The sequence below is a fragment of the Capra hircus genome, chromosome 1 (assembly GCF_001704415.2).
Source record: "Capra hircus breed San Clemente chromosome 1, ASM170441v1, whole genome shotgun sequence".
NCBI lineage: Eukaryota > Metazoa > Chordata > Mammalia > Artiodactyla > Bovidae > Capra > Capra hircus.
Window position 1 is genome coordinate 58833603 of NC_030808.1, and position 18839 is coordinate 58852441.

General features: G+C 39.6%; 1 protein-coding gene across 14 annotated transcripts in view; it reads right to left on the reverse strand.

The window, feature by feature from the left end:
- The window catches only part of ZBTB20 (zinc finger and BTB domain containing 20), an 848072-nt gene that overhangs the window by 96799 nt on the left and 732434 nt on the right, over positions 1 to 18839 (reverse strand). The gene's annotated exons all lie outside the window — the stretch shown is intronic.

Here is an 18839-nt window from a genome sequence, read left to right on the forward strand (position 1 = left end):
AAAATAAAAATAATATCAAGCATCTTTTCTGATCACACTATGAAATTAGAAATAAACTACAAGAAGAAAACTGTAAGAAACACAAACATGTGGCTGCTAAACAATACGCTACTAAACAACCATTGGATCACTGATGAAATGAGAGAAGAAATAAAAAAATACGTAGGGACAAATGGAAACAAAAGCACAATGGTCCAAAACTTGTGGCATACAGCAAAAGCACTTCTAAGAGGGAAGTTTATAGCAATACAATCTTACCTTAAGAAACAAGAAAAATCTCAAATAAACATCCTAACCTCATATCTAAAACAACCAGAGAAAGAAGAACAAACAAAACCTAAAGTTAGTAGAAGGAAGGAAATCATAAAAATCAGAGCAGAAATAAGTGAAACAGAGACAAAGAAAACAATTGCAAACATCAATGAAACTAAAAGCTGGTTCTTTGAAAAGATAAACAAGAGTGATAAAACTTTAGCCAGACTCATCAAGAAAAAATGGGGGAGGATTCAAATCAGTAAAATTAGAACTAAAAAGAGGAGAAGTTACAACTGACTTCACAGAAATACCAAGAATCATATGAGATTACTATGAACAACTGTATGCCAATAAAATGGACAACCTGGAAGAAATGGACAATTTCTTAGCAAGGTACAGTCTCCCTAGACTGAAACAGGAAGAAATGGAAAATATGAACAGACCATAAGCACTGAATCATAACTACTGAGATTGAATCCATGATAAATCAGTTCCCAACAAACAAAATTCCAGGACCCGATGGCTTCACAGGTTAATTTTATCTAACATTTGAAGAAGAGTTAACACCTATCCTTCTGAAGCAGTTCCAACAAGTCGCAGAGGAAGGAAAACTTCCCAATTCATTTCATGAGGACACCATTACCCTGATACCAAAACCAGACAAAGATACCACAAAAAAAGAAAATTACAGGCCAATACCACTGATGAACATAGATGCAAAAATCCTCAACAAAGTACTAGCAATCCATATCCATTAAAAAGATCATACACCATGATCAACTAGGATTCATCCTGGGGATGCAAGGATTTTTTAATATCTGCAAATCAATCAATGTGATATACCATATCAACAAATTGAAGAATAAAACCCATACAATTATTTATAGATGCAGAAAAGGCTTTTGACAAAATTCAGCACCCATTTTGATGAAAACTCTTCACAAAGTGGGCATAGAAGGTACATACCTCAATATAATAAAGGCCATATATAACAAACCTACAGCTAGCATCATACTTAATGGCGAAAAGCTGAAAGCATCCCCTTTAATATAGAAACAAGACAGGATGCCCACTTTCACCATTTTTATTCAACATAGTTTTGGAAGCTCTAGCTACAGCAATCAGAGAAGAAAAATAAGTAAAGGGAATCCAAACTGGAAAACAAGAAGTTAAACTGTCACTGTTTGCAGATAACATGATATACTATACACAGAGGATCCTGAAGATGCTAACAGAAAACTACTAGAACTCATCAATGAATTTGGTAAAGTTGCAGGTTACGAAATTAATATACAGAAATCTGTTGCATTTCAATACACTAACAATGAAATATCAGAAAGAGAAATTCAAGAAGCAATACCATTTACCATTGCATCAAAAAGAATAAAATACCTAGGAATAATCCTACCTAAGGAGACAAAAGATCTGTACTCTGAAAACTAAGATGGTGATGAAAGAAACTGAAGAAGATATAAACAGATGGAAAGATATGCCATGTTCATGGATTGGAAGAATCAATACTGCCAAAATGACTATGCTACCCAAGACAATCTACAGATTCAATGCCATCTTTATCAAATTACCAATGGATTTTTCACAGAACTAGAACAAAAAGTCTCAAAATTTGTATCAGTTCAGTTTAGTTCACTTGCTCAGTCACGACCCCATGAACTGCAGCACACCAGGCCTCCCTGTCCATCACCAACTCCTGGAGCTCACCCAAGCTCACGTCCAGTGAGTCGGTGATGCTATCCAACCATCTCATCCTCTGTCGTCCCCTCCTCCTCCTGCCCTTAATCTTTCCCAGCATCAGGGTCTTTTCAAATGAGTCAGCTCTTTGCATCAGGTGGCCAAAGTACTGGAGTTTCAGCTTCAATATCAGTCCTTCCAATGAATACCCAGGACTGATTTCCTTTAGGATGGACTGGTTGGATCTCCTTGCAGTCCAAGGGACTCTCAAGAGTCTTCTCCAACACCACAGTTCAAAAGCATCAATTCTTCGGCACTCAGCTTTCTTTATAGTCCAATTCTCACATTCATACATGACCACTGGAAAAACCACAGCCTTGACTAGATGGACCTTTGTTGGCAAAGTAATGTGTCTGCTTTTTAATATGCTATCTAGATTGGTCATAACTTTCCTTCCAAAGAGTAAGCATCTTTTAACTTCATGCCTGCAGTCACCATCTGCAGTGATTTTGGAGCCCCCCAAAATAAAGTCAGCCACTGTTTCCACTGCTTCCTCATCTATTTGCCATGAAGTGATGGGACTGGATGTCATGATCTTCATTTTATGAATGTTGAGCTTTAAGCCAACTTTTTCACTCTCCTTTTTCACTTTCATCAAGAGGCTCCTTAGTTCTTCACTTTTTGCCATAAGGATGGTGTCATCTGCATATCTGAGGTTACTGATATTTCTTCCAGCAATCTTGATTCCAGCTTGTGCCTCATCCAGCCCAGCATTTCTCATGGAGACACAAAAAAACCCCGAATAGCCAAAGCAATCTTGAAAAAGAAAAATGGAGCTGGAGGAATCAGGCTCCCTGATTTCAGACTATACTACAAAGCTACAGCATTTAAAACAGTATGGTGCTAGCACAAAAATGGAAATATAGATCAATGGGACAGAATAGAAAATCCAGAAATAAACCTATGCACCCATAGTCACTTAAGCTATGACAGAAGAGGTAAGACTACACAATGTTGGAACGACAGTCTCTTCAACAAATAGTCCTGGGAAAACTGGACAGCCACATGTAAAAGAATGAAACTAGACCACTCCTTAACCCCATACACAATGATGAGCTCAAAATGGATTAGAGACCTAAATGTTAGACTGGTCACTACAAAACTCTTAGAGGAAAACATAGGCAGAACACTCCCTGACATAAATCACAACAAAATCTTTTTTAATCCATCTCCCAGAATAATGGAAATTAAAAGAAAAGTAAACAAATGGGCCCTACTTAAACTCAAAAACTTTTGCACAGCAAAGGAAACAATAAACAGAATAAAAAGACAACCCACAGATTTGAAGAAAATATTGGCAAATGATGTGACTGATAAGAGATTAGTCTCCAAAATTTATAAACAGCTTATAACACTTGATAGCATCAAAACAAACAACCCACTCAAGAAATGGGCAGAAGAGCTGAATAGACATTTCTCTAAAGAGGACATACAGATGGCCAATAAGCACATGAAAAGACGTTCAAATTCGCTAGTTATTAGAGAAATGCAAATCAAAACTACAATAAGATATCGCCTCACACTGGTCAGTATGCTGCTGCTGCTAAGTCGCTTCAGTCGTGTCCGACTCTGTGCGACCCCACAGACGGCAGCCCACCAGGCTCCTCTGTCCCTGGGATTCTCCAGGCAAGAATATTGGAGTGGGTTGCCATTTCCTTCTCCAATGCATGAAAGTGAAAAGTGAAAGTGAAGTCGCTCAGTCGTGCCTGACTCTTAGCAACCTCATGGACTGCAGCCTACCAGGCTCCTCCATCCATGGGATTTTCCAGGCAAGAGTACTGGAGTGGGTTGCCATCGCCTTCTCCGACTGGTCAGTATGGCTATCATCAAAAAATCCATGAACGACAAATACTGGAGAGGGTGTGGAGAGCGGGGCACCTCCTGCACTGTTGGTGGGGATGTAAATGGGTTCATGCACTATGGAGAACAATGTGGAGGTTTCTTAGAAAACTAAAAAGAGGGCTACCATATGACCCTGCAATCCCACTCCTGGGCATATATCCAGAGAAAAACATGGCCTGAAAAGATACATGCTCCCCAATGTTCATTGAGCACTCTTTATGATGGCCAAAACATGGAAACAACCTAAATGTCCATTGACAGAGGAAAAGATAAAGATGTGGTATATTTATATATATACATACATATATATATATATATATACATATATAATGGAATATTACTCGGCCACTAACAAGAATGAAATAAGGCCATTTGCAACAATATGGATGGACTTAGAGAGTGTCTTACTGAGTGAAGTAAGCCAGACAGAGAAGGAGAAATATCATATGACATCCCTTATATGTGGAATCTAAAAAGAAATGATACAAATGAACATATGCACAAAACAGAAAGAGACTCACAGACTTAGAAAATGAACTCATGGTTGCCTGGGGAAGGCATAGCTGAGGTCTTTGGGAAGGTCATGTACACACTGCTATAGTGAAGATGGAAAATCAGCAAAAACCTACTGAATAGCACCTGGAATTCTGCTCAATGTTATGTGCCAGCCTGGATGGGAGAGGGGTTTGGGGGAGAATGGAAACATGTATATGTATGGCTGAGCCCCTTCTCTGTTCACCTGAAACTATCACAACGTTGTTAATTGGCTATACCCCAATACAAAATGCTTTTGGTGTTAAAAAAATTAAATTAAAAAAGTGATTAAATTTCAAAAAGAGGTGATTTGATAATGGTTTTCAGCAAGATGTATTAATAGATGTTCTTCATCCATAATTCAGATCAAACATTTAAAAGGGGGGTTTAAGAAACATCAGGGATTTAGTTTATTTATAATATTTGGATATATTTCAGGGGCTATTAAATCCTCATATGAGGTACTGTGATGTTCTATTATAAGTTTTATAATAGGCTTCCTAGCTAGAAGGCAGGGTAGGTAAACCAAATGAGTCTTGGACTTTAGCTTTTTAAAAAAGTTAAGAGTGAGTTATAGAGCTTATCTTGAAATACTCTTTCACAAAAAGCATATGTGTGATATGAGGACTGGCACTCCCTCTCCATGCCAAGTTGACTGCTGTCTCAGGGAACCAATCTCATTTGAAATGTCTGATCCAGGTATTGATCAAGTCCTTATAAATGCTTGGCAGAGGTCATGGAAGCAGATACAATACCTATAAAGCAAATAAGAAATGTATTTCCTTGTTTGCTTTTAAAAATGATATTTACTGATTTTTTTCATTATAGTATTCAGCTGTATGCAGTCATATTATAATTGTCATAACCTTACTTCAGGGACACATCTTTTAAAACAATGTATTATTCAGCAACCTTCAGTAAACATGCAATTTAGGAGTGGAAAAGATGCGCACAGAGACAAGTAATCATAGATACAAAGCATGGCGAATTTCTGTGCCATGCACTTCACACCCCAACTCATCTCGCAGGGAAACTAGAGAAGGGGCAGAACCATTTCTATTATGATAATTCACAAAGGGAGGCCATATAGATATGCATGCAAGTCTCTCCCCACCTCTCCATTTACATGCCAGGATTTCAACTCTGCGACACTGAGTCCCTTCATTTAGCCAATTAGTCTTTCCAGCTTCATGTAATGCACGCCAAGAAGAAGGAGAAATAGAAGTGCTGACGTTCACTGCTTTGAAAGTTGCTATTCTAATGCCAAAGCTGCCTCTTGAGCAATTTCCAGAATGTATTAACATGGGAGCAAAGCTCTATTCTGAAAGACATGGATCACATTATGCAGGAGAGCCCCCTTCAACGTGTCACAATCACACAGAATCTCCTCCATCTCTCTCAAGATCTTTACAGTTGTAGTTAGCATGGACCCAAGTTTATGGTCCTTACTCAGGCAAAACCTAGGAGGTCTTCCTGAAGAAAAGGGGCCAATTTAAAAATATTTAACAAGCAAAGCACGACATGTTTTCTGGACCATAGCATTGGCCAAGTCTTTGCATGGCTGTACTGAAGAAAGCCAGTCAAGGTCCAAAGCAAACTAGCTTCTCAGTTTAGGTTAGAGTGTCATATTCTTCAGTTTCAGTCTTTTTTTTTTTTTTAAACCAGCTAAGTCTAGGTTCAATTTTAATTATTTTAATCCAGTATGCAGCCCCTAGAATTTCCCCTCAATGTTAAGGATCAAGCTGAGAAGAGTTGATATTTTAAAGAAAACATAAATATGCTTCTACACTTGCAAGACTTTTGTGCATCTTGTGCCTGCTTACACATGATCCTGATACTTAGCAGGCAATCAGAAGTTGCTCTGAAATACTAAAAACTATTCATTCCCCTTATTCTGTTGACCATCCTGGCCGCAGCTGATAGAGTGATGGAGATTCCAACATCACCCTCTCCTTTTCTCTTATCAACGGATTTACACAAGTGAGTTTGTGTCAGTCTGGTCTCTACAAATTCAGCCTTTCTTTGCTTAATTCATGACATCCACAGGAAGTGACTGGACAGGTCCTCCATGGAGGCAGCACAGCACCTGGAAGGAGCACGTCACTGGGATCAAACACCATTATGACCTAGTTCTGGTTCGTCTACAAGTTAGCTTTGCTTACATGACCACTTCTCTCTCTGAGGCTTCCTTTTTCCCCACATACAGAATTGAGCATTGGCTAAGATAGCACTGCAACATTCCTTCAATTTCTTGTTTCTCTAAAAAGCTTCTCAAAAATGACTTCTTAGTCCTTTCTTCTGACGTTTAAAATCTTGGCTCAGTTTTATCCCTTCAATTGTTACCTCAACATTCCTTTACTGTCTCCTAACTGGGTTGTCCCTTGAAAGTCATCATCTTAAGGTTCATAGTTATTTTCTTCTTATATTCATGCATTTGAGGGGTTGATGCACACATTCATCTTTTCCTATAATCTGCCTCTTTCAGTTATGGTGAATTAAGTTAATTAGTCAACACTTCAGAATACCTTTATTCTGAGGGCTAGCACCTCAAATTCCCTACAGAGCATTCTCTCTTTCCTTTTAAATCATTCTGCTATTCAAATGCTACAAAACCACCATCCATGACACCATCCAAACCCCCAAACTTCTGCTGAACTTTCTGTAATAAAATATTTTGCTTCCATGTCCATCAACAAGAGAGTGGATAAAGAAGATGTGATACATATATCCAGTGGAAGAATACTCAGCCATAAAAAAGAGCAAAATAATACCATTTGCAGCAACATGGATGAACCTAGAGATGGTCATACTGACTGAAGTAAGTCAGATAAAGACAGACAAATATCATATGATATCACTTACATATATAATCTTAAAGAAATGGTACAAATGAATCTATTTACAAAACAGAAGTTGAGTCACAGACATAGAAACAAACGTGTGGTTACCAAGGGGGGAAGGGGAGGAGGGATAAATTGGGAGATGGGATTGACTTCCACACTATATATATATAGGATAGATAAGTAATAAGAACCTACTGAATAGCACAGGGAACTCTATTTAATTCTCTGTAATTATCTGTGTGGGAATAGAATCTGAAAAAGAGTGGAAATATATGTATATATAGCTGACTCACTTTGCTATACAGCAGGAACTAACACAGCATTGTAAAGCAACTATACGCCAATGAAAAAACTAATTAAAAAACCAACCAAATAAATCTGAAAGACAAACAAAAATCAATATGTATGTAAGAATATAAAAAATTTCTTAAAATGATCTTAACTCAAACATACATTTTTTACTATTATCCTCAGCTATCTCTTGATCAGGCTTCCCTGGAAGCTCAGCTGGTAAAGAATTCACCTGCAATTCAGGAGATCCCAGTTCAATTTCTGGGTCAGGAAGATCCCCTGGAGAAGGGATAGGCTACCCACTCCAGTATTCTTGCCTGGAGAATCCCGAGGGACAGAGGAGCCTGGCAGGCTATGGTCCATGAGGTTAACAAAGAGTTGGACACAACTGAGCAACTAAGCAGAGCATAGCACAACTGTTGATCACACTATACGTAGGATATGAAAATTGCCTCCTCACTCCAAACATCTTCTCAATGGTTTGATTGTCATAGTTCCCTTTTTAGTCCTCCAGAAGATTTCTATCCTACTTCAGATCAGTTATGAATTCCAGACTATCAGCACTGAAAGCCTTTTATAGGTTTGCTCATTTAATCTCTCAGAAAATGGTGCCATGAAGGTCCCCCTATATCCACTAAGGACATCATCTGCTTTGCCTTTTGGTTTTTTCCCATTGAGATCCGTTCCTTTATGTGGAAAAGTCCATCTCTGAATCTTTCCCACACAAGCCTGTGTCTGTGGAATAATTTCTTAGCACTGAAGAACATCTCTCCTTCCTTCAAATGATCACTTAAAGGCTTCTTCTGCTAGAGAGACTTTCAAGATTGCTGTCAACCAGTGGCCAATCCTCTTAAACAAGGTAAAAACCACTGCATCCGCTTTACTACACTTTAAAAGATTTATTGTACTTTAAATGTATTTTATGGGACTTCCCTGGTGGTTCAGTGGCTAAGACTCCGTGCTCTCAATGCAGGGGGTCCAAGTTCGATCCCTACTTAGGGAAATAAATCCCACATGCCAAAACTAAGAGTTCACATGCCAGTGCTAAAGATCGTGCATGATGTAATTAAGACCTGCTCCAGCCAAATAAATAAATAGATATTAAAAAATAAATGTACATTATAATTGCTTATAAACTCCACTGATGGTAGGAAAAAATATAGTGGGTAGTCACCCAGTACAGTTTGATTAATTTGTTGCATTGCAACTATAGGTCTTAATTTTAAATGGTATATATATATATATGTACCTACACACACACACACACACACACACACACACGGTCCTGTTTTGTTACTTTAAGACATATAAAGCTACTTAAGTCTCCTGAGTTTGGGGAACTGTCAACTGTTATGCATGTGATAGGCATCAATAAACACTTGTTGAATTGGATTGAAGAGGAATCATCTTAAACAGTTTACTCTTGGAGGAGGGAGTAATCAGAAGAAGACTATTAACATAAATATTCTATAACAGCATCTAAGTGTAATAAAAATAATACTCAAATGAGAGTTACTCAAATTTCTCTCATCCTCTTGATTATTTAATATTATATTGATAAAAATATATTTTTAAAAAGAGCTTTGATTTTAAAACACTAAATTTACACACCAAGAATTAGACACTAGAAAAATCTCATGGTCTGATTTATTTCTCTGTAATATATCTGTCTTGAGAACATCAGCAGGAATACACCAAAGAAATATGTCCCTCACGGGATCAACTATATAAAAAGACAGAACACATCATCAGCACAAAAATCATTATCCATCTAATTTCTCCCATTCTGGATGGCTCCGGTGAGCCCCTCCATCATTACTGACTAGGGTTAAGATGGACCTTAATGGATTAATTAAACCAAAGTGGGACTGCACTGCAGACCAAAGAGGAGGAGATCCTGATACAGGGCAGGCAACAACCCTGTTCTTTTACTCAGATGAGTGAGACTTGGCTCTTCCCAAGTGCTGTTCATTTGTACTGCAAAGGAGTTGTCTAAAAATAAGACTTGGTGCCTATTGTCTGGGTTTTCCCCTTAGCATTCATAAAAATCGAATACTTGGGTGCTAATCAAATATTATCAGGTAAGAAATTAAATGTTAAGACTCTTTTGCTTCAGGAAGGTGGGAGCATCTGAAAGAGAGGTCAAGTGACAGAGACAGTGTGCTCACTTTGGTCAGGAAGGCCAGGTGTGGGGGAGGCTATTGAGAGCACTAGTGAGATTCCGAGTGCTGGCCAGGACACAGAACACTCTAAAAGAGCTGAAAGGAAGAAACGCCCACCACTAAGTCACCATGTGTGCGTGTTAGTCACTCAGTCGTGTCCGACTCTTTGTGACCCCATGGACTGTAGCCTGCCAGGCTCTTCTGTTCATGGAATTCTCCAGGCAAGAATACTGGAGTGGGTTGTTGTGCCCTCCTCCAGGGGGTTTTCCTGACCCAGGGATTGAACCCAGGACTCCTGCATTGCAGGCTGACTCTTTGCCATCTGAGCCACCAGGGAAGCCTCAGAGTCACAGGGACACACCTAAAGGCAGCTGTCAGTAATGGAAACCCTGAGAATTGCTCATTTAAAGAGGGTTTTGAAATTCAAATGTGAAAGGAGAAGATGTTAATCCAAAGGCACAATTTAGGGTCTTTTTCTTCTCGTAAAAGGAAGAGGGGAAAAACAAAAACCAAAAAACAGCCCAGCAGTACTGTACCACGCTGGCAGTTTACTCTTTCATGAACAAAATCAGCACATTAATGACATGAACACCTACTTTCCTGATGGAGACAATCACACAACATTAAATATGCTGGTATTAAAAGAGGAAAAAAAACACCAGTAACACGTCACTCTGGAAGTGGTGAGGCTGACTAGGGCAGACTGTTACTAATATCAAGCATATCCTGAGAGTCTAGAAAAGCATCTATGAAGCCATAATGAGCTGGCAGGCCTCTTTTCCACCAAAGAGGAAGTGTCCTTAAGGATTCCAGAAGTGGCGATCTGGGCAGCTTTCAGTTTCTTTTTTAAAATAACAGGAGCAAGGCAGGCTCCTCTGGGGGTCAGGCTGGCCCCACCATGTTGAATGTCTGTGTCTAAATAAGTAATTGAAGTGAAAAGACACCAGTTTCAATAGCTGCTCTGAATTTTAAAAGCAAGTACAAATTCCCAGCCCCTTAGTAGATTTCATTTGTGATTCCTGCATTAGGGGAAAAATTGGCACAAAGTTCAAACAATAATAGTATAGCTCTAAAAAACACACGCCATTTCTTACTGAGGAGGAAAAAAAAAAGAATTATGGAGTTGAAAAGTTTTCCTACCTCAGTGATTATTTAATCTAGTCATTTTGTAAATGAGGAGACTGAGGACTGGCTAGTGATCACAGAGTTAATTATACAGCTGGCAACTTTATCAGTAATGAATCTATAAATAGATTCAGGGCTATCAGTGACCCAATGGAACTGGGTCCCTCAAAGTCTTTCATTCAAACAATTATATAAATAAATCAATATATATACATACACATATATAAGTATATACACAGAGGGAGAGATGTATTGATACAGGTATTTATACATAAAATATATTGCTGGACAGTAAAAATAGGATCCTGTGTCACTATCATGGTCCAGAAGTCACTGGGTAAATTTGTTTACTCAACATTTACTGAGCTCCAACCTATGTGTATTAGGAAAGTAAAAAAGGGTATGATTAGACATAGTTTGTGTTACTGCAAAGAATTTTACATCTGCAACACAATCACATAGAATAATCGAGTAGTCATACTTGTTCCTATTGGATGAATATAAAACCTAATCATTAGGTTTGAATCCAGAGAGGAAGAACCATGTATTAGAGACTGGAAAGAATTTGGAATTTTTCTAGTACCCTCAATCTAAAGGTCGAGCCATTGATTTCAGCTGTTCTATGCATTTGGGCATGCTTTCCCTTCAGAATCTACTCCAAATTCACTGCCCTAAGTAGCTCAGAAACAGGGCTCTTGAGGCCTGGCTGCTCCACTCCTGCCCGTCTCTGAGAGGGTATTTAGGTCAAGGATGAGGGTGGAGCTGGGGATGAAGCAGCAAAGAACCTGGCACACTACCTAATCTCCTAGTCATTTTGCTTACAGTTATATCTTAGTATACAACACAGGAGAATGATTTCCTATGTGGTGAACAAAAATCGAGAGGCTAAAACCTAATTAATATGATTGGTTCGAGTAATCCGGATATGGAGAAAAATCACTAATAGTAAGCTTAAGACCAAAGAAGTGATCAGATCACCCAGGCATTTCTCTTAAAAAGAAGGGAGGAGAGAAACAATACATGTAAGTGTCTACCATGTTTCAGACACTATGTTAGGGGTTTACATATATTATCTCACTTAATTCTGACAGAAGCCTTCCGGAATAGAAGTTACCATCCATTGTTCTTCAGGTGAAGAAACTGAGGCACAGCAAGACAGTGGTTTAACCAGCCTCAAAAAGTAGAAAGTGCTTTATGACACTCCTATAAGTTTGTCCAGCTACAAAACTTGTATTCTTTGCCAAAGTTTGCCAAGCAGGAAACCCAGAGGTGAAACAACTATGAATTGCCATCAGAAAATATTTTTAGTGACTGCTATACACTGCTAAAATTGTGTGCAGACATTTATACAAATACAAACACACATTTACTACCACCTTGACATTTAAATATGCTAGCATGAACAAACTGACATTGGACCCACCAAAAAAAGAATATTACATGTAGACAACTCAAATGACTCATGTACAGAAGGGTATTCTTTTCCAGCTATAGAAGACAATCTATCTGACACTGCAAAGCTTTTGTGAAACTAGTGCTTAAAACAAACAAACAAACAAAAATCTCCAAACTCTTTCAGTATTAGAAAAACATGCACAATTACCACAAAAATCTAGCACAATCAGTTCTCCAATAATTGCCAATGATAGGGATTTTTTTTTTCCCCTTGAAAAAAATTTAAAGGTGAGCACATAGTTTGTGCATAAAGGCTTCCTTTTCAATCCAGGGTTGACATTATCACTGCCTCTGCTTACCTTGTCTTCGTCAAGTGTGGGAAGGGAAAAAGGTTTGAGTTTTTCTTCCACATATGAAGGCTTAGCTGTGGGGAGAGGTTGTTTAAATAAAAACACCGAGTTTCTTTCCTAGTGGTAGGCTGGGGCATCAGGAGATTCTCCTCCCCCCTGCGCTCCACCATTCACAAACACACACACACACACACACACACACACACACACACACACACACACACACACACACACACACACACACACACACACACACACACACTCCAGTTCAAGCTTGAGGGGTAGAAAAAGAAAGAGGGGGCAAGAAAAGTGGGGAAGGAAAAGAGGGAGGGATAGGAAGAGTTGCTAAGGAAGTAGTGCCGAGCTCCAGAGTGCTCCAGAAAGTGAAAGTATGCGAAGAGCCCGCTTAGAAGCTCTCAGCTCCTAGCTCTCCAGGGATGGCTCTTGCAGAGCATCAGCTGCAGAACTCAAGCTTTCTGTGGCCAGGACGGCGCTGAAAGAAGGAAGACGTTGGGCAGGGGCTGGAGAGTAATACTGTAGAGCTTTCCAGCCCTCCCACCCCACATTGTAAACAAATTTATTCTCGAAATACTGTAACTTCCCAGGGTATATCCGAATGCAAGGAAGAGGTGCAACTAAGATGAAATGTGATGTGAGAATCTTTTTATTATTTACTATGTCAGGATTACTTATTTGAATTATTATTTATCGACCGCAATCTCTCATTGCCACTTGATAATCATGATTGATAGCATGTCGTTTTAATTACTTTGTGAAAGAACTATAAAAGGAGGCACTGAGGTAGACAGGGATTGTCCATAATAAGGACACATGACCAATATCCCCAAATCAACAGCAAAAGTGTTGATGGCACGGTCCTGAAGTCATAGGGGTTTGTCTGCTTCTTCCACTGTCAGAACCAAAGGTGAAATTTAAGGTGTGATAGGCCCTCAATAGGTGGTAATGATGGCTACTGCTGTTAGTCTTTTTTGAATAAAATTCACAGTTGGGATTCCAAAGATTCTCTCATGCTGGAACCTGCATTCACATTAGCTTTTCTAGGGTGTCGTTACACACAGGGGAGGGGAAGGGTGGAAAAGAAAGCATCCTCATCTACCACCTTGACGGGGGTGAGGAGAAGGCCACGGAGAATAACAGAGGTGTAGTCGGCTCTCTCTCCACAGACAGCAGTGTGGGGTGGGGTGGGGGGGGATCCACACACTTGTATTTTGCTAATGTAAAAGTCCCAGTGGAAACATTAGCACTCAAAGACATTAATGTGGATTTGGGACACTCCCTGAAGGATTTTGATTCCATTAGAAAAAAAAAAAAAAAGACAGTGACAGATATAATCCTGCTTTGATATGTTTAATGCCATTTAAAGAGAAACTGCACCCATTTACCTCAGGCTGGGACACTGTGAGTTCAAAAAGTGAAATATCAGTTCTCAGTGCAAAGAAAAAGCTTGGAAAATATTATGTGAAAATTAATTTGGCATGCTTCTTTGAAATTTTAGATTTCTGGGATGAGCAAATGGGTACAGTTTTCTTTTAACTGTTTTTGAACACCATGTGTTGAGAAGAAAACAACAGAATGGCAATTGCTCATCCAAAATGCTAACTTGTGGCATGGCACAGTCGAGATGGCCTGCCACAGCCAAAAAGCAGGTGTGTGCTATGCCTCTCACTTCAGTAGCATGCACGCCACATGTCCCTGCATTCGGCAACCTCTTGCATTTGCTTTTGGAACCTTTCTGCGGGGGGACAGTAAACATGACTCAACAGAACGTCTAGCCTGGGACGGCTCCCCTGGCTTTCTGCGAGACAGACTCGCTGAGAAAGAACGGAGGCAAAACTGGAATAATGTATCTAATTTGGAAATCTGCAACCTAGCATGGAAGTGACTGGTTTCAGATCATTTTGTGTGGCTGAGGTGGAGGATCAAATCAGGTTGGAGAGTAATGGTGATGCTTTTGCATGGCCGGACGGGCTCTAAGGAATTGGCTGTCTCATTTGGGCAGAGGAAACAGTGAATGCACCTAATAGGTCACATGCACCTAAAGTAAAAGCTTAGCGTAATAAACCCTTCTCGCCTCAGGTCCATGCAGAAACTCAACACACATGATGTTCACAATCATTTGGTGTGCCGGGGTGCCAAAGCTTCCTCAATCTGACATTATGAATCTGATATTACATTTGTTCCAGAAATTAAAATGCTTTTATAGCGACTAGGTCTCATTCAACTATTTAACATTCCTATGAGGAAGAGGAGGAGACAGAAAAAAAAAAAAAAAAGATTTTTCTTCTGCCCTGTAAGAGGCCTGATAAAGAAACCAAATTAAAACTCATGACCATTTTTTAAGCCTTAGCCAGGTACTGTATGGAATGAAGTCTCAAGATACCTGTGTTGCAAGTGTTGACAAGGTCTGAAAAAAAGGTGTAGATGGGGATCAAAATAAGTATTTCAATGTAAAGAAATGGGAAATTATTGCTTTATTCTATGATTTTAATTGATAAATCAAGAATCATTTATTAAAAACCTACTATGTGAAAATGCTGTTAGTGAAGAGGAGGGAAAAATGAAACCTATAAATACTAAGTTGGGGGAAAAATCCTAGAGCTTTACAGATACAACTGAATGATAAACTCTGTAAGCTGCCTTCTGGGTTGGCATTTATGGAGTTTAGAAATGCTAGTTTGTTGCCAAATACTTATATGCTACTGTTAATTTCATTCATTAAAATTATATTACTCACTATGTACCTTTTATTTCTGGTGGTACATTCTAGGTGTTGAAGGAGATACAAACTGTGCATAAATACAATCTCTGTATTTATGAGCTTACTGCGCAGTGATAGGAGGAATGAGACACACATAAACACACTCTGGTATAGGATAGTATGTAATCAGTGCCAAACGAGACATAGAAATGAGTGCTTTAACAGTTGAGAAGAAGCAAGACCTCTTGGCTATGGAACAGCCCTTTCATAGATTTACTAAAGTTGCTCAAAGCACAAAAAGGAAGGGATTGGAACCAAACTTTAAGGCACCAGCCATCAGTACACAGAGGGGTTTAGCTATCTATGAAGGGAGGGATATGACCCTCTATCAAAGCACCTCTCACACTGAGTTGTCCTGTAATCAATGCTGACCGAGAACTTACATGGCTGAAAAAGGAATCAATATGGATGTTAGGCCAGGTTCTGCATTAGCCCTAGATATTCAGGTGATTATTAATTCACTGTTCAAAGTTGGCATTACAAAAACATCATATTTTTTCCCCATAGAATTATGAAAAATTCTGTCTTTTATCCACAACAGAGTAATGGGAGGTACAATTCAGGGCTCTTCCTTGGAAGTGAGGAAAACACTTTGCCCATGCAGAATGCCACTGGTACAGAAATCATAATGTTTTTCAGAACAGCAAATGAAGTTCTTCACCGCACCTTAGGTGGGTGAGTCAGAATCCATGCTCCCTAGAAACAATGATAATGGAGTTGGGGTGTGGCAGCTATGTTGGGATCACACAAGAAGGCAGGTTACCATTCAGCAGGAAACAGAATTTGAGTATCCTGACTTCTAGGTCTGGGTTCTATCTATAGAATCACCTTCTTTTTCAATATTTTTTTCCTCTTGGACATTCTAGCCCTTTACATCACGAATAGTGGCTTTCTGTAGTTGGTCTCTCTCTCTCTGTCTGTGTCTTTTTAAGAGGAAGGATGGCTTTACTGATGTGCCTTTTGTAAAGAATTCAAGGTTGTCTGGATCTTCAAAGAATGCAATTGAAAAAAAAATACTGTTTCTTTGATTCAATGGTGCTTACATTTGGGCAGAGTTTTCTTTTTCCATCCTCAAATACAGTATTTGAGACAATCTGCCTACAATGGAAAGCTTTTAGAGCTTCAAAAGTGTAGGCGAACCAAACTGGAATTAATCTCTGTGAAAACGGAGACTCGGGCACATGGAGAAAGTTTAGAAAAAAAAGAAATCTGGGCAGGAGGCAGTCCCACAGAAAGATGCCTGACATCTCCCCTAATTTAAGATGAGAACAGGTGAAGTAGGGCCATGGAAAGTTCTAGCTGCCATGTGATCTGCTGTCTTGATTCTATTCATTTACCTTGAGTCTGTGTTATCAAGGGGTCTAGTTGATTTGCTTAAGATGTATCTTGTGGTCTGGCTGTAGGAACCCAGAGAAGGCTGATGAAGGGAAGTCTAGGTTAACTGGGGCTAAGGTGAAGTGGCCAATAGCTATTCACTCAGAAAGGACTGACCAGACCAGTCTGCAGGGTATCTATAGCAGCGCTGCATTTTATTATCATATTAAAAGCCATGCATTTTATTGGGAAAAAAACCCTGCAAACCACAGAGGCAAAAAGGGTAGATGATTATAACGATCATCTTTGAACACTTGGTGTATTCTCATCAGTTTTTCTTCCTATGTGGATTTCTCTACGTATGTCATCTCATTTGATCCTCGTGCTAACTGTAGGAGGTTGATATTTTGCCCATTTTCTTAGTGAGGAGCCTAAGGTTCAGAGAAGTTAGGTGAGCATCCTCTGGTCACACAGCTAGCAGAGGCTAAGCTGGGATTCCAATCTGAGTGGCTGAACTCTTTTCTGTGCCTTGTGCTTTTCATGGCATGAAATCAGTGTTGGGGGAACTCTGCCCAGCATCTCTGGTTAGCAGAGTGAATTGCTTTTATCATTTGCCAACATGTCATAGAAAAAACCCAAAACAAAACAAACAAAAAAAAAAATTAAAACTCCTGGCTCTAGGAGATTTCCTATCAACCACCTGAAGTTTGGCTTGGTTACATATTATTTGAATATTTGACAATCTTATAAAAAGTCTAACAAGAATAAAGAATTTTTCATTTAGGCTAGCTTCTATGTTAGTTAAAAATCTCCTATTCCTACATAACAATGTGCCTGGGGGACTCTCTCACTGCCAAAAACATATCTGAAAATGCTGAAAAGTCAGAATTTGGGGCCTATATACTGACTAATATTACCAGCTGTGAGTCGGCTTGAACATCAGTAATATGATATTTCCCGCTACAATTTGATTTGGTTAAAATGTGTTTGAAGTCCACCCTTCTATTAACTAGAATTACCACCTCCTGAAACTGGAGGGCCCCTGAGAGCAGGCTGCTAGTGCAATCCAACCTCCCACCTGCCATCAGTGCATTTCCTGGCAACAAATACTATTAAATTGATAACTACAGAAATAGGTCAAAATGTCTTTTCAATAGTTGCTAATGTTCCCCTAATGTTCCATCTCCTCCCTTTGATTCTCCTGCTAACATTTTCTCTAACATCACAGGAACAACAACCAGTCAAGAGAAATGCTAGAAGATGGAGAAGCTGGCAGCCGTGGATAGAGGAGGTCTCAGGAGTTCCCCCAGTTCTCAGATAGAAAAGCTAAACTTCCCTAGGGGCCAGGGGCCCCAAACTCAGCTCTGCCGCTTAGTTGACCCAGAAAAAAAAAAAGCCATGTCCCATATGAGCCTTCATACCCTCCTATGCAAAAGAGGAAAACTCAAGATGACTGATTATTCAAATTTGCAAAATGCTCAGAGTTCACAGGAGATAAGAGCCTTGACCAATCTCAAAGCAGTGGGGTTTTAAACTTATGCATACTACGTTCATAACTATACCTGTTAGAGCCTTGACTCTCTGAGGTAGAAACTTACTTTTATATAAAGAAATGACATCACAGCATGTTTTTGTGACAGAGACCCTCTGCAATCATCCCAGGTTTGATTATTCACTATGTAAACCTACATTTTTTCACCCCTTCTTCTCTCCCAGGAAGAAAGTTGGCTTCTCTGAGTTCGTATCATGTATGTGACCAAAGATAAAGAGGTGGAGGGGTGGGCACAGCTGTATCAGGGCACAACTGATTCTAGGCAGACAGTCTGACTCCAAAGAGAGGCCACCTTCCTGGGGCCAGGAGCACAAGCCCCCTTGTTAATGAGGTACAGTTCAATTTCCAGCACATCTTCTGTGAGGCTAATGAACACCCTTCTTAGGGTGGCTGAACCCCTCATGCCTGGGTGCTCTGATGGCTTCAATCCCCAGGGAGTTACCTCAGTGTAAAGTAGTTTTGAATTGGAGCTGGGGGCGGGGGTTGCGGGGAGAGGGATAATTCTGGAACAGGGAGGTTGAAGGAAAAAAATCAGATAAACACAAGGACCCTGGGTCTCCAAGGCAGAGGAGAGGAAAAAGGGGGTGGCCATGAGCGAAAAGTACTCAATCTGTTGAGCATTTTCTGCTCAGGGCCCGGTCCAGAGCT